Source organism: Neolamprologus multifasciatus, chromosome 19 (genome assembly GCF_963576455.1).
Source record: "Neolamprologus multifasciatus chromosome 19, fNeoMul1.2, whole genome shotgun sequence".
In the NCBI taxonomy this organism is placed as follows: Eukaryota; Metazoa; Chordata; class Actinopteri; order Cichliformes; family Cichlidae; genus Neolamprologus; species Neolamprologus multifasciatus.
In genome coordinates this window covers 21,358,815-21,374,623 of record NC_140457.1, presented here as the reverse complement: position 1 = coordinate 21,374,623, position 15,809 = coordinate 21,358,815, and the positions used below count along the sequence as shown (strand labels likewise).

At 41.1% G+C, this 15,809-nt stretch overlaps 2 pseudogenes across 1 annotated transcript; both read right to left on the bottom strand.

Moving 5' to 3' along the window:
* Nucleotides 1-7,532: 7,532 nt before the first annotated feature.
* On the bottom strand, nt 7,533-10,972 carry LOC146496562 (cytochrome P450 1B1 pseudogene; annotated as a pseudogene).
* A 123-nt stretch (nt 10,973-11,095) lies between these two features.
* LOC146496561 (cytochrome P450 1B1 pseudogene) lies at nt 11,096-14,036 on the bottom strand (annotated as a pseudogene). The gene is made up of 2 exons (XR_014871140.1): nt 11,817-14,036; nt 11,096-11,779 (listed from the first exon to the last, which is right to left on the bottom strand). The product of XR_014871140.1 is annotated as a cytochrome P450 1B1 pseudogene (transcript).
* Nucleotides 14,037-15,809: the final 1,773 nt, after the last annotated feature.

The window sequence follows — 15,809 nt, the reverse complement described above, 5'->3', positions numbered from 1 at the left end:
AATTTTTTATTTTTTTTCCTACACAGTTAGTGTGGAGCACCCACAACTTCATTGTATATGTACAATGACAATGAAGGGCTATTCTATTCTTATTCTATTCTATTGTATTCTATTCAGATGATTGCTGAGACATGCTGGCACGGGCTAATGATGTTGATTTTGTGTTACACAACATACAGCCAGCAGTCTCTGCCTACTTGTATTTATTCCCGCTTTGGGGCTTAAATAAATGGAAATCTTAACGCTATAACATGGAGGGATTTTAGAATTTGTGGCAATGGATTGGAGCCTTTTCTTTCCCCTGTTTTCCTTTCCAATATGACAAAGTAAGTCCTAAGTACATTTCTGAGTTTGATGTTGAAGAACTTGACGTTCGTGCACACTGCCTCACACTCTGTCCAAAACCTTTGAGCCAAAGATCTCTTTGCCAGGGTCCAAAGTCTTGTGAATGGCCTCTCTGTGGTGTGTAGGTGTCCGCATCAAATTTCCCCCTTTTTACTGTGGTTATTGCAATTGTGGGTGCCTGTCACAATCACGTCGTCCGTCATGAATTCAAGAAAAGGTTAAGTATGCTTCATATTATAATAAGTTCACTTAAAGAAAAATTTTGACATTTTAAGTGATTCATTTATTTGCTTTCTGGTGAAGATTTAAGTGGGGCAGCCTTTGCTCTCTGGAAACAGAAATTCAGCTAACTTTATTTTTCTCATATGCTTCCTCTGTTTTCCTTAGTGTTCACCTTTTCTCCATGGCTCTTCCCAGTCTGTGGTTGCTCTTCATTATTCTAGCTTGTCTCCTTGTTTCCTTCACTTGTACATCCTCCCTGCGCCTTAGCTCCTGTCTTAGAGTCTCCCAGGCATTATTTATGTTGTGACAGAGAGATGGATCAACTGTGAAACCTGCTGATACTCATTTCAGCTCGGTTTAATTTATGTAGCACCAGTTCACAGTCATCTCAAGTTAGTGTATATTCTGTAGTACAGACCACACTCCATTTTAACAGGACGACACCTCCAGCAGAACCAGGCATAGGGTTGCCTTATCCAGCCATAACTCTGAGCTACATCATAGAGGAAAGTTTGAAGCCTAATCTTAAAAGTAGAGAGAGTGTTTTTCTCCCCAGCAGAGTCTGGTGGCTTTTGTTTGTTTCCTTTCCATTTTGATTGTCTGTCCCATCCATCTTTGGTTTGATTTCCATGTAGTTTCCAAGTTAGAACAGTTTTTCTGCTCGTCCACTTGTGGTTTTCTGTGTTTATGCCCTGTGTTTGCTGCCAGCTCCAGTGCCAAGGTTCCTCATCCCTACTTTGGTTGTCTTGTGGTACACCTCACTGAGTTCTGTGTTTTCTTGGACTCCTTGCCTCCCTGCCACTTTGCCCTGCATTTGGGTAATCCCTTGAACTTTAACATGTGACTTTTTTACAAATCTTCTGCATTTGCAGTAACACTCTGTGTCTCTCCGAGCACAGGCAAGAGTCTGATTGGTATCATATATGTTACTAGAATGTGTTTTGATTGTAGATTAGACAGCATTTGGAGACCTGGAGATTTAACCTAGCACTGGCTTATTATACCTCTACTAATTAAAACTTTAAGGTTAAATATAATTTAAACAGGCAACCTTTATGAAAATCTAAACCCTACAAGGTTGTAATGAAAGGGAAAATTATGTTTAGAGAGCTAAAACATTTTTGTTCCATGCTGTAACACGTTCATTTCTTCTGGAGTTTTAATATTTACTTACTTTTGGTGCGAGCCTTAAGTGGCCATTAAAAGAACTGCAGTTTTTTGGCACCTATGCACTGGCGTTTTGCCAAGATGTGGCGACAATATGCCTCATCTCGGCTTCTTTATCTCTTTTCTTTACCCACAGACAACATTAAGCAACATAAGATCTGTTTAAGAAAAAATCTTTATAGTAAAAAATCTTCAGAGTGAGTTTAAGCCAAAAAAGAAAAGAAAAGAAAGAAAGACAGTTCAAGTGAATAACAGTGATCAAGACATCAAAGTGCCGTAACAATAGCAGTCACCTGCTCGTGGAAAGGTGGGTTCTGTTCTGGCACCTAACTCAAGGAATAACCCAATGTTGTGTCTACACATGACAGACAATTGAGCAAAGAACCAGTTTTAAATTGGATCCTTAAGTACATTTTTACAGGCAGACGGTGACAAAAACTCCTAATTTGTTTCCCTTTCTTTAGCTGAATCTAAAAAAAAAAAAAGGATTTTGACAGGCAAAAAATTGTATTTTTGCAACAAGAAGGTGATTCCCAAAAAACTGAAAACTTGGCAAATGTCAGCATCGTGTGCAAAAGACAGGAAAAGACATACCCCCCAAAGACCTGACATAGGACCTAAGAGACGCATCTGGCTCTTCAGCGGACCATTTACTGTTAAAAAAGGGTCTCAGTGGAAGAGTGGCTGTCAAGAAGCCATTCTTAAGGAGGGGAAATGGGGAGAAAAGGCTGAGGTGTGCCAAATTACACAAGAACTGGACTAAAAATCAGTGAGAGTGATAGAGCGATGCATGTTTTTGGTTCAAATCATCGTCGGTTTGTACACAGAAGGTCAGGGCAGAGGTGCTGCAAATTACAAGAAATCTGCCTAAGAGAGTTCAGGCTGTGTTGAAGAATAAAGGTGGTCTGACCAAATATTGACGTTCAAGCTCATTAAACTCTGTTTTTGCCTTATGTGCTGTATTTGTTTGCTCATGTTTAAAAAAAACTTCAAGTATTTCCTATTTTCTTAACAAAATCTAAAGAAATGGGGGGGGGGGGGGGTGACTTGAAGCTTTGCACAGTTCAGATATACAACAGTCAGTTACTTCCTGATCCCACTGTCACTGTTGCCATGGTGCGAGACAATACACTCCACACGCGAGAGAGTGAGACAGATTATGTTTAGTTTTAATTTCCTTTTCCAACATTAATTCCTACTAATCCCATCTATTCTGCTAAATTAATCAAAGTCATGTCTTTTTAAACTACTTTCAAGAAGCTCTCATGTGCGCCCCTTTTTTATTTACTCTCAATTCTTTCACCCACTCGTGTATGGGATATCACTCTGCCGAGCGTTTCCAAAGCTCTTGTGTTACTTGAAAAAATACACAAAGCAATAATCTGATTTATTTCCTCCGTTTTCAAAAACAAATCAGATATGCGTGCTCCTCGGGGGGAGCTTTTTATGCCTCTTGAAGAAGTTCCAGTCTGGGTTGCAAAACAGTTCTCCAGTGGTTTGTTATTGTAGAAGGAGACACCGCTATCTCTGACACTGCACAAGATTTATGGCCTCTTGAAGGTGCTGGACCTACAGGAAAGTACCAGAAACTTTCTCAGTGGGTCTGAGGAGAATGGCTTTATCGGGAGACAAATGAGGTCATGAGCTATTTGCAGGAGACATACTATAATAATCTAATTTGCTTTCTAGGTTTGGCAAATGAAAAGGGAGTTTTTATTTTTGCTTGAGTGAAATCTTTCCAAGTCCTGTTGTCATTCATAGAAAGTAAAGAGGTGCAGCTGTTTAGACAATGAGGAATGTACATGGTGAAAATGGGGTCTCCTCTTATTTAAACCTTACTATGAACAATTTACATATATTTTTAAAACATCATGAGAAACCAACAGTAACATGCACAAACATGAGATTATAATATAATGAAGGCAAATCTAGACAAAACATGTGTTAATCAATATAGATGCACATAATTAGGATGCTATATTGTCTATGGTCTCCAAAGTGCGGTCTGCAGCCTCTTTGTGGTCCGTGAAGGTACTGCAAGTAAGTTTTCTTGTTATTTTTGAAATTTAATATTTACTATTAATATTAATTTGTTCGAGTTAAGGTGGTGTGCATCCAAGGAAAGCCATCCATTGTCTTCCGCTTATTCCTATCAGGGTCGCCTAACCCATCTGTCATAGGGCAAGATGTGGGGTACCACCCAGACAGACAACCATTTACACCTATGGGCAATTTAGTATCACGATTTAACCTAACCCCAATAACTGCATGTCTTTGGACTGTGGGAGGAAGCCGGAGTACCTGGACAAAATCCTCGCAGAAATCGGGAGAACATGCAAAGTCCGCGCAGAGAGGCCCCGGCCAAAAGGTGGGCTTAAACCCAGTCGAATGGGCTTGCTGTGAGGTAATGTGATAAATATGTGATATAAAATGAAAGCTTTTATTAAAATCAACCTAAACAAAACAACAATCAGAAGATCAAAAAGAGGTCAGGGACAACAAACAGATCCTAGTCTTGAGTGTATGAAACTTACTTCCGGAGCCTACATTGAGGAGCAACACTTGAAGACTTGAGCATGAGTAACCATAAGTTCTTCAGCATTCCTTCAGCAGCCTAGCAGAGTGCTAGTTTGTTCAGGCTTCTGTTTGGGAGCGATAAAAAAACACATCAGGTTTTCCAACAGAAGTCTCTCCAAATTTGTGAGCTAATGAGGACTGTATTTCCCAGGCATTAGGCCACATATTTCAGGTCATTTCATCATCTGGTTTACCCAGCATCATAGTTCTCATTCAGTGATGCGATGCCATGTAAAAGTTCTGTTTAATATTACTCACCACCTTCCACCGTCACCCGGAGGAAGTTTTGCAACATCAGCCTCCAGGTCAGCGTGTCTCGATGATGGAACACTGCAGACTACTTCTCCACCACACTCTCATCCACACCCACAGGGGTTTTTTGATAGTCAGTTTAGCCATTTAACATAAAAACCTAAACCTTAGAAGGCAGCGTCGCTCAGTTTCCACACGTAACAAAACTGACCACTTAAATCCACTTGACGTGAGTGACCGTGTCAGAGCGTGATGTGAACTCCCATCCGTGAACAAAAACCACATGCTTTGCTGTGTGCTCACGCTCTTCCACTTCCTGAAAATAATAATTGTTTATTATATGAAAAGAAATGCGCCAAATGGAACTGGTCATTGTGTTATTTTATATCAAAGACCTTTCTCTTCGCCACTGTTCCAAAACATAATCCCAGCACAGAGAAAACAACAAGAACTAGCTGTTCCACCCTATAATAATGAGTTGGGTAATTGTTTATAGAAAGGGGGTCACTTGACATGTCTTTATGATGGTTGCGTGAGGCTGTAGCCCAAAACATAGGGAAGGGTCGCTAGCTGTTAAACTCTGTCAGCAATGTGTTAAAATGCAGAGACTACAGCAGGATCCCAAAGTTTAAGGTGGCACGGCTTGATTATAATGTCAACCAGACCATAATTATAAGTCCTGCTCAGTGTTTATGCCTATGACATAATTCCAAAGAGCGTTCAAAAGAGAGGAAACGCTGAACATCAAACAAAAATCCTCTGGTGGATGTGACACTGGCTCGAAATGCAAATTGCAGCTCTTTTCTTGTTTTCAGGAGACAAATCGATTCACAATGAGAGTCATTTAAAAGATGGAGCACCAGTTTAGAAAGAAATCAGGATTATTAATGTGGCAGACCGCCTGTGCGCTTTCATGGAGTGGAGGAAATTTGGTGTAAATCTGTCACAAATACACCACGGTTAATAGAAATAGCACAGCTGAGTGGTTGAGCAGGGTCGTGAGTTTCTGGGACATCTTCAGAGGAGGTGGAGGTAGGACACATCAGATGTGTTCTTACTACTCAAAGTACTTAGTTTAGTTGTAAAGAAAATGTGCATGCAAAAGCCAGGATGTTATATCACGTGATAGGATATGAATATGTGGGAAATGGCTTTGGTTACTTTACTCCTTGGAAATGCTACCTTTGTCACTTTTGATTTATAGTTTCTAGTTTTTTTTTTAATCCCAGAGACTTATTTGTTCTTGTTATTGAAAGAAAAATATTTGCTTGGTTACTTTATTCAATTTTTTTTTGCCTTTGCAGCAGAATGATAAATGCTATCTTCACATTTTTTAATACTTTGGGTTAGCTCCGACTACCATGCAGAGAATTACAGTCGCAGTGCTTGTTTGCCACTTTTTGGATGCAGAGTGTATCTGTGGTCAGTGCGCTGGTGTTGAGGGCGGCTGAATAGGAAAGATTGGCTAAACAAGAACATGAGTCTTTTCCTAGTCAATGCTTAAACACAATGTTCCGCTGTGTTCCTGCGGAATTTTTTCTCTTCTGGAGAATGGGATATGGTCTATTCCAAGTAATACTACCTCACCATGTCATCTACCAAACAGTGACTGCACTTTGCATGTCAAAACCCTAGCAGTGTGGAGGGGCGTTTTTGGATGGAGCCCTGAGCTGTGGGAGGTCACTCTGTGGCTCTCTGTGTACGTGCAGAATATGAATAACCTCAGAGCTGAACAACTATCCGCCTGTACGCTTTTTCTTTTTTTTTTTTGTTTTCCTTTAAGGAGTGAAACTCGTCAGGTTCGAGGGCTGCGGGGTGTGCGCGGAGCGGGTGACTCAGGGTGAAAGGGAGGCTTTCAGCTGGACACATTTCATGGATGTTTTGGGAAGCAGTGATGGAAACGGGGGAGGTCAGACAGCCCATTCCTTCCTCTGGGGTCCTTGCGGTGTCAGAGCAAAAAACAGAAGAAGGAGAGTACAGAATGTCTTCAGCCCCGTCTGATTTTAACCCAAGTGGAAACAAGTTCAGCCACACTTCTGCTCCTGCAGGTAGATTCGAGACCGTTGACTGAGGCCAGTGCTCCCATGAGACATCCCAAGGGAGATAAAAAAGAAAGGAATGAAAATTATAAGCTGCTACCCACACTTAGACTAATATTTACAAACTATACTTACAGCAAGAGTAAATGTTGAACATGGGGGCGGTTCTGGTTTTCCCAAAAATAAGCCAGTCAGTCTGGAGGGAAGGAGGGAGGGAGGAATTCAGGAGGGGATGCTGAATGTGTTGGAACTAATACAAAACTTGCGTAGTTGCTGCTTTAAATCCCACGACAGTACAAGTGACATACAGGTGCTGATATAAACACAGGTGGGTCTGATCCTAAAGAACGGCAGTACACAGTGTTCGCTGTTTATTTGATGAAAATAGGAAATAACTAATAATCAGCAAAAACAGATACTTTACTGGACACTTATATATGACACAACTTGGTTGGGAGCATTTTATCGTTGAAGATGGCTTAAAACGAATAAATAAGAAACGAGCCTGTGTAGTTAGAACACTATATATGCAGTGTAAGTACAGACTTACACTAAACCAAAAGTGTCTTTTTTCACCTATGATGTCAGCCTAATAAATGAAAAGCATCTCAGTCTATTTGCTTAAAAAAAGAAGAAGAAGAAGAAGAAGAAAGAAAAACTAGTCGCACACTAGTCAAAAGTACAGCGTGATCCAGGTTAAATATTGATGAGGGCAGCTTGTGGCTGCTTACTGTTGCCTGTACAAATTTACTGAGTCACTGACTGCATGTTAAGTTTATACAACAAGGCACGCAGGGCCTGTAACCCATATTAATCTTTCACCACAACACTGAGCCTAGACATCAGCTTCTATTATTATCTCTTTGACCTCTCTGGCCCCTGTGATACCCAGCACTCCTCTCCGATACACCCCAAAGAATCAGTTAGAAGTCAGTAGGAAATGTTTATTGTACATTAAAGGCACTGTAGAACACAGACTGGATCATGTTGATTATGACAGCATTATGTTGCAATTCAAAAGAGTCTGGCTTATTATTCAGACAGTAGCGTGGTATGCACACATGTGGTATATTGTGTGTACAGAAGAAAAAAGCATGAGGAACAATGAAATCAATGGCTTTTACACATTACATGAGTACTTATCAGAATACATCAGCACTGTATGTGATTTAAGAGCACACAAATGCACATGGCTTGCATTCTGGATTCGCAATAACTTCGATCATTCAGTACATACAAAGATAAATAGTTCTCTGGGTGAATAACTGTTCAAATGAGACCACACAACGGGCATGTCAGCGAAAAAAAAAAAAAAAAACAGTCTAGAGGGAAATTTATTTTTCACCACCAGTTTATATTGCAATTCAGCGTGACTCCCACTAAATACCCTCATATAAATACCAATACGTACTTAAGATTTATTATGGTATGTGGTTTTTGAGGAGCCCACATCAAAGTTGTCATTATATCTTGTTCCATATTTAGGCCTTCTTGCCTAAGTCGCAGTTTTTCAGAACTGAAGGGCAAAACTGCATTTGAGTTTGCATTTTGCTCCCAATGCCAATTTCAGACTTCTCTTTAAAAAAGCACATCAGCCGTTGCAAATGTTTTTGCATTTGTGTGAACCGATAGCTTTTGCTTTAGTCACAAATATACTCTTTGTCATCTTAAAAGGGTGCACAATCTATTTGATGCAGACACAACTCCTCTTTAAAGATGTATACTTTACATAGCATTGCTCCCTTTTATTTTCAGAACCCATTCTCACACATCTTTTCACTGGCCTTTCAGTGATTCTCCCCTGAGTTTGGCAGTGATCTTGTAATTTAAAGGCTTCAGTGTTAAGCCATAGGAAGAGTTTAAAGAGAAGTCCTCATTTGGGCATTTTTCAAAGCTGCACTGGTGCAAAAGAATCGCAAAGAACACAAATATCTCCACTTTGGCTATCTGGTCCCCAATGCATCTTCTCTTCCCTGCTGAGAAGATCATCACATTGTTTGCGAAGTCTTTGTTTAGGGAGCCGTTTTCATCAATGAAGCGCGAGGGGTCAAAGATATGTGGGTCTTTCCACATCAGGGGGTCGTGATTGACGGACCACTGATTAATGAATACCACTGTGTCCTTGGGGATGGTGAGACCGCTGACAGTGACGTCTGAGGTTGTGGAGTGGGGGATGGTGACAGGAACAAAGCTGGTGTACCGCATGGTTTCATATATGAAGGCGTCCAGGTAAGCCAGGTGTTGTCTGTCCTCGACAGATGGCATCCGGTTTCGCCCCACCACGTTGTCAATGAGTTCATGGAGTTTGGTTTGAATTTCAGGGTGTTTGGCCAACAGAAGGACAATCCAGTGAAGAGCAGTGGAGACGGTATCCAGACCTGCACCAATCAAGTCTGCCACAGTCGCCTCTGTGTAGCCTACAGTGAGCTCCTCGCCTTTCTCTGCCTCATTAAGGACACCAATGATGGCATCGCTTATGTCCCTGGTCACCTCTGGATCAAAGGTCTCCCTATGCTTCTCCACTTTGTTCTTGACGAATGCAAAGAAGTCCTGATTCAAGCTTTTGAAATTTCTGAAGACAGTGCGGACTGGATTAGGGAAAGACTGAAGCCAGGGCATCACGTCAACCAAGCTGCCAGCCCCTACTGTTTGTCCAAACTTATCCACCTTGTGCAACAAGGCTCTAAACTCCATATCATCATGTCCGTAACGCTTCCCAAAGCACAATGCACAAATCACATTAGCAGCAGCAACTGTCAACTCGTGAGCCGGGTTGAAATATTGGCCCTGAGCACTGAGTTTGAGGAAACTCTCAACTAGTTCTGTGGCTTCAGCCACAATCTGCTGCTCAAAGGCTTTCTTGGTCTGACTGTTGGCAGATGAGAAAGCTCTGATTGTAGATTGAGCAATTTTCCTGTGCATCTTCCACTGTTTGCTGTAATTTGTAAAAGTCATGCTTTTCCCCCCGGAAACGAATTGAAAAGATACAAAGTTGGGTCTACCTGCAAACTCTGTGCTGTGCTGTATCAGGGCCTGACGAATAACCTGGCCTCCATTCAGGACCACAACGTCACTGCAGCCCAGTCGTATCTGATACACTTCACCATACTTTTTCGCTAGTCTCGTGAAGGTGATGTGAGGCATCTGGCCCAGCTGCAAGGCATTGCCCACCACAGGCCATGCGAACGGTCCCGGCAGTCTTCTCTTGAGCTTGAGGTTCCTGACCCAGAGACAGGCTTCCAGACAGAAGAGGAAAACAAATGATACGACCAAAGCAGGCTGTACCTGTCCGCTCCATTCTCTGATGATGCTGCTGCTGCTCTTCACACCAAACTCTGCATCTGTTTGAGCCATTGCTGTTCTATCATCCACTGCATCTAATAAAGATTTCACTCAAAATTGAAAACAATTTCCTCTTTTTCTGGTCTTTAATATATTGAAATATTTGAGTGGAGAAAAAAAGTAGAGGGTTGCCTCTCAGGTGATTGAGAGTAGCTCGATCAGGTTGAGTAGTTAGCAGTGTAGCAGTGCGTCTTCAGACGACCACTTAAGAGGAATGCCGATTCAAGCCTTAACACTTCGCTTATATGTATCTCTACGGTGGGAGGGTTCAGCAGCTCAGGTTTTTTATTATCTCTCCCCTCCCATTTTGACCTTAGTCCTATTCCCACTCAGGACTGCTTCCAGCAGCGTTCCTTGTAGGATGATGTTGGAAAAGGACACCAGCTACTTAATTGACAATGTTGCCACAAAGCACAGAATTACTGTTTTTGCGGCCAAAATGTACAAGAGAATGGCACATAATTAAAAAATAAACAACTTTCACATACCATGTGTGGCCAAAAATGAATGACCACAAAATATCGAATATGAATTTATCGTTGTGAGAGTTTATTCAAGGAGGTATGTATTGTAATATATAAGACGAGGACTTTCAGTTTCCTTTGTTCTTTTCACTTTCCTACAACTTTCTGAGACCATTTTAAACATGACTTGGTTTTGGTTGTTTACAGCAAAGCTGTTAATTACAACCATGCAGGGAAAAGGCCTCTGGGATACCATCATGAAAGCTAGAGGTTTCGAACTCCAAACACTGAACCAGCACAATTTATTATGCTCTATAAAATATATAGACAATGTTATTGTTGGCATAATAGACCTTTATACAAAGGTCTCTGAGATAATGTCACTCTTAGGCTTGTGGTTGCATCAAAATAGTCTGAAACAGAATGCAAACAGCTGTAACTCTGCTTATGTGGGTGCTTGTGCAACAAGGAGATTCCAAAAAAAGCATCAGCTTGGGTTTTATTGATATCAAACCACAATTCAAATATTCCATAGTGCTCTATTTATGGAAAAAAACAAAGTGTCATGCTGCTGATATCATTAACAGGGGCGCAAAATCCTTTGAAACTGAGATATACACCTACATTAGTGAGCAGTGTTAAGATAAGTTATTTAGCGTAACTTTCAAGACTAAATAAAAATACACATTGAGCTTTGAAAATTCACTTTTATTCATTTCAGATACAGCTTATTTTTGCATTACATAGAGCCTCTGCAGGTCTTGAATGAAATATTATCACAAAAACAACGCCTTAACAGCCTACTCGTGTTTATTTCATTTTTATCTTTGCCCCAATGCAGACAGAGAAACACATCCCTTGGGCACCGCAACATCGATTCCTGAATACAGTGGCTTTAAGAGAGTGCAGTGACATCCATGTAGCTTTGTAAAAGTTACTGTAAACAAACATGTCTATGCAAATTTGCTGCACATGTGTTTCATTGTACTGGGGAGACATGCATTTGGCATGGGTAGTGCTGGAGTGCTTGTACAGTAAAAAGTTCAATCTGGGTCCATGAAGTTTGTGAAGTTCATTCTCCACTGCAGCATCACTTCTTCATCCTTTGAAAAAGGGACGTACGCTTCTTGATGAAAGACTCCGGCTCGGCTGCCCAGCTTCATAAACATGTCATTTTTGTCTCCTTTGATCAACACACTCTGTTTATTTTGTTCTTTCTGTGAGTACAGTAGATAGTGAAACAGCTTAAATTTAAATTCCTGAAAAAACAAAATTATATATATATATATATATAAACATTTTTATGTGACTTTATGTGGCAATGGTTAAATACATATATTTTACATATTACAAGTTACAACAATAAGTCAGCTAGTGACTTGATGACATTCACAAGCATTCAATACACAGTTATAATAGTTTAAACTGACTTTGAAAGGTTTTAGCTAATTTTTCCACTCACATGCTTAATAGGCATAAGACAAACGCATGGCCCAGAAATATGTACAAAAATGATCAAGTATAGTGTGAAACAAACATCTATTACCTTTACACTGTATCACAAGAGTCCACAAGCATGCTTTTTGACCTTTTGCAGCTAACGATACATCTTTAAAATCATGTCCTCAGCCCTGCACTTACAATAATTCAAATACAGAACATGTTACGATATGAATTAAATATCACTGTTAAATATGATAATCATACAACCATACTATTTAGTGCAGGTATATGGATAGCCTACTCTCATCTAAATGTCACAGGTGGGAAAGTATTTGCTGGAGTCTCAGTATTTGGGGGCAAGCTGTTCATGCTGGGGAAACTAAGCCGAGCAGCTTTCCTCTCAGCTTGGTGCTGACACGGAATGGAAGGGGCTTCAGTGCGAGCCCATAAGAGCAGTCGAGAGTGACGGGCTCAGAGGGATTGCTCTCAAAACTGCACTGGTGTAGCAGGACTGCTGTAAATATAAATACCTCTACCTTTGCGATCTGGTTACCGATGCAGCGTCTTTTTCCTGTTGAAAAAATCATCACGCTGTTGGCTTTGTCTTTGTCGAGGGCCCCGCTTTCGTCGAGGAAGCGTGAGGGGTCGAACACATGATGGTCCTTCCACTTCAGAGGGTCGTGGTTGACGGACCACTGATTGACGAACACCACCGTGTCTTTGGGGATGTGGAGCCCTTCGATGGTGACGTCTGAGGTTGTGGAGTGTGGGATGGTGAGGGGGACGAAGCTGATGAAGCGCATGGTCTCATAGATGAAGGCGTCCAGGTACGCCAGGCTGCTTCTGTCTTCAATCGATGGAAGTCTGTCTCGGCCGACTACTTTGTCTATGAGCTCCTGCAGTTTGGCTTGTATGTCTGGGTGTTTGACCAGGAGGAGGACAATCCACTGCATGAAAGTTGAAACTGTGTCTTGACCTGCTCCAATCAGATCTGTGACTGTTGCCTCAACAAACTCTTTGGTCAGCCTGCTGTCTTCTCCGTGCTCAATCACACTGATGATGACATCGCTCATGTCCCTCGTCACCTGAGGATTGAAGGACTCTCTGTGTTGCATCACTTTGTCTTTCACAAAACCAAAAAACTCTTCATTGATGTTCTTGAAGTTTTCATAGACACTACGGACTGGGTTAGGGAAGGACTGAAGCCAGGGCATGACATCTACCAAGCTACCAGCACCCACTGTCTCCCCAAACTTGTCCATTCTTTTTAGCAAGGTCCTAAACTCTATGTCATCGTGTCCATACCTCCTCCCAAAGCAGAGAGCACACATGATGTTAGCAGAAGCTACTGTAAATTCATGAACAAGATCAGAATACCGTCCATCGGTGCTCTGACGCAATAATGCCTGCACCAGCTCCATGGCCTCGGCTGTAACGTGCTGCTCAAAGGCTTTTTTGGTCTGACTGTTTGCAGAGGAAAATGCTCTGAGGCTGGACTGTGCAACTTTCTTGTGTGCTTTCCACTGTTTGCTGTAATTAGTAAATGTCAAACTCCTGCCTCCCGAGATCATCTGGAAAGAGAGAAAGTTCGGTCTGCCTGCAAACTCGGTGCTGTGCTGTATCAGAGCCTGGCGGATTGCTCTCTCTCCATTCAAAACCACAACATCACTGCAGCCCAGCCGGATCTGGTACACGTTGCCATATTTTTTGGCCAGCCTGGCGAAGGTGATGTGAGGCATCTGGCCCAGCTGCATTGCATTGCCGACCACGGGCCAGGCGAAAGGTCCCGGCAGTCTTCTCTTCAGCCTGAGGTTCCTGACCCAGAGGCAGGCTTCCACACAGAAGAGGAAAACAAAGGTGGCAACCAGAGCAGGATGGACCTGTCCGCTCCATTCTCTGATGATGCTGCTGCTGCTCTTCACACCAAACTCAGTGTCCAGTGCCATTGTGACAAGCCTCCTGCACACTTGCTTCTCAAAAATGATTTAAAAAATAGTTTCAAAGTTAGTAGAGCTGCTGACTATGTGGGGAAAATATAAATCGCTTATATATCCATAGCATCTAAAAAAAAAAAGAATATTTTAGATGTTACTGAAATGACAGTGAGGTCATTTTGATAATGAATAAAGTTTTTTTCTCCCTCAGACAGTCTTTTCATCAAGATCAGGCTTAAGTGCCTGATTTTTTGCTTCACTCCAGTGTCTTATATGTTTTGCAGTTGGTGGGCAGGGCTCGGGATAACTTTCATACTCCTCCCATTGTGGTAGCCCCGCAGACCCCGCTATATTATCTCTCCGCTTGCCGGTCGCTGTTGGAGGCGCGCACTTGAGAGAGCCGAGGGACACCGTGAGCGAGCAGCGTGAACGACCACCGACGGAGGAGAGGGGGAAAAAAGACGTAGCAACTGGTGACCGATTAACTAGGACAGTTTGTTTAACTGTCCTAGTTAGTGGGAGAACTTGCATAGTTTGCACATTTTGAAGAGCGTCTTTTGTGTGTGTGTGTGTGTGTGTGTGTGTGTGTGCTTTTTTTTTTTTTTTACATTATTTCCTTTTTTTTTTAAGGCTCAGCGGGAAAAATGTGGCTTTGAAAAAGGTGTTTTCATTCGGTTTACAAATTATGCAAAAATATATTCGGGGGAAAATGATTTTCATACTTTCACGTGTATCTATTTTCATTCTTGAGAATTTGCGAGAAACAAGCGCAGCGTTTTGGGAAAATTGCAGCTGCTGAGTTCAACCTGATGTAATCTCTGTGCACTAACTTGTATTTAATGTGAGGCTCAGCCTAACTGTAAAAGCCAGTGTTGTGACTTTAATAGTTTATTCTTTTTTCCGGGAAGTCCTGTGAGTTTTTTGTATAACAAATTAGAAATGTTGTGCACCACTCTGAAGCGCATCTTTCACAGTCTTTATACAGCTTTATTGCAGAAATGTGTGTCTGTTTTTTTTTTTTACGGTGACTCCTAACATTACAAAAACTTGCATTTTTTAAACAGACTCATCATATATCTCATTTGCAGTGTGTTAATTAGTGAGAAAGAAAGAAATATCACACAGAATATTAGATAAAACATTACAAGGTTTCTTATTTCTTCCATTATTCGTCTTGGCATCGCAAAGAGGTAGAATAGTTAGACTGAATCTTTACACAACAATCTTGCACAATAATTCAGCGTGGACAAAGCCATGAAATATTCATACTTGGGTTTCCTACAACAGCTTGTTTTCTCCAACACATAAACTGCGCTTCTGCATGAGACACCGGGTTACATCATAGCACAGGAAACTTCAGGTGTCCCCCCCCCCCCCTTTCAGCAGTGATTGCAAAAGCAAAATGCGAGGCTACTTCATTGTCGCAGTCCACCTTTATTCTCCTCTCTCATTTTTAAGTAGGAAATGACAAGCTGCGCACTTTCCCGTGGGTTTTCTCTTTACATCGAGTTGCATTAATGGACAATCATATTCCCGTTATTTTTTTTTATTATAGCATCATGTGGTGTTATTTCCCAAAGCAAAACATTTTCCTCAAGCTGTGTGGAAGATTTAAAAAAATGTGTTTCTTGTTTTCCCACCAGCTGTTAAGTTTATTTTTGCAGGAGGTAATGACCCTCATTAAAGGTACTAAAACATTTCCAAAGTAAGTCACTAAGTCAGAGGGACAGAAACTTTGCTACCCCACAGGCGCACTCTGTCTTTATCAACAGGACAGGAGCGAGAGGAGTGTGGGTGGTAGAGAATGACAGCAGATGCTGAAAATATTTTTAAAGAGGTAAAAGATAATATGTTACTCTACAGATAGATCATACAAGAAACATTTCTTATTGGTCAAATTTATTATTATTATTATTATTATTATTATTATTATTATTATTATTAACAACAACAACAACAATAATAATAATAATAATAATAATAATAATTATTATTATTATTATTATTATTAAAAACATTTTTTT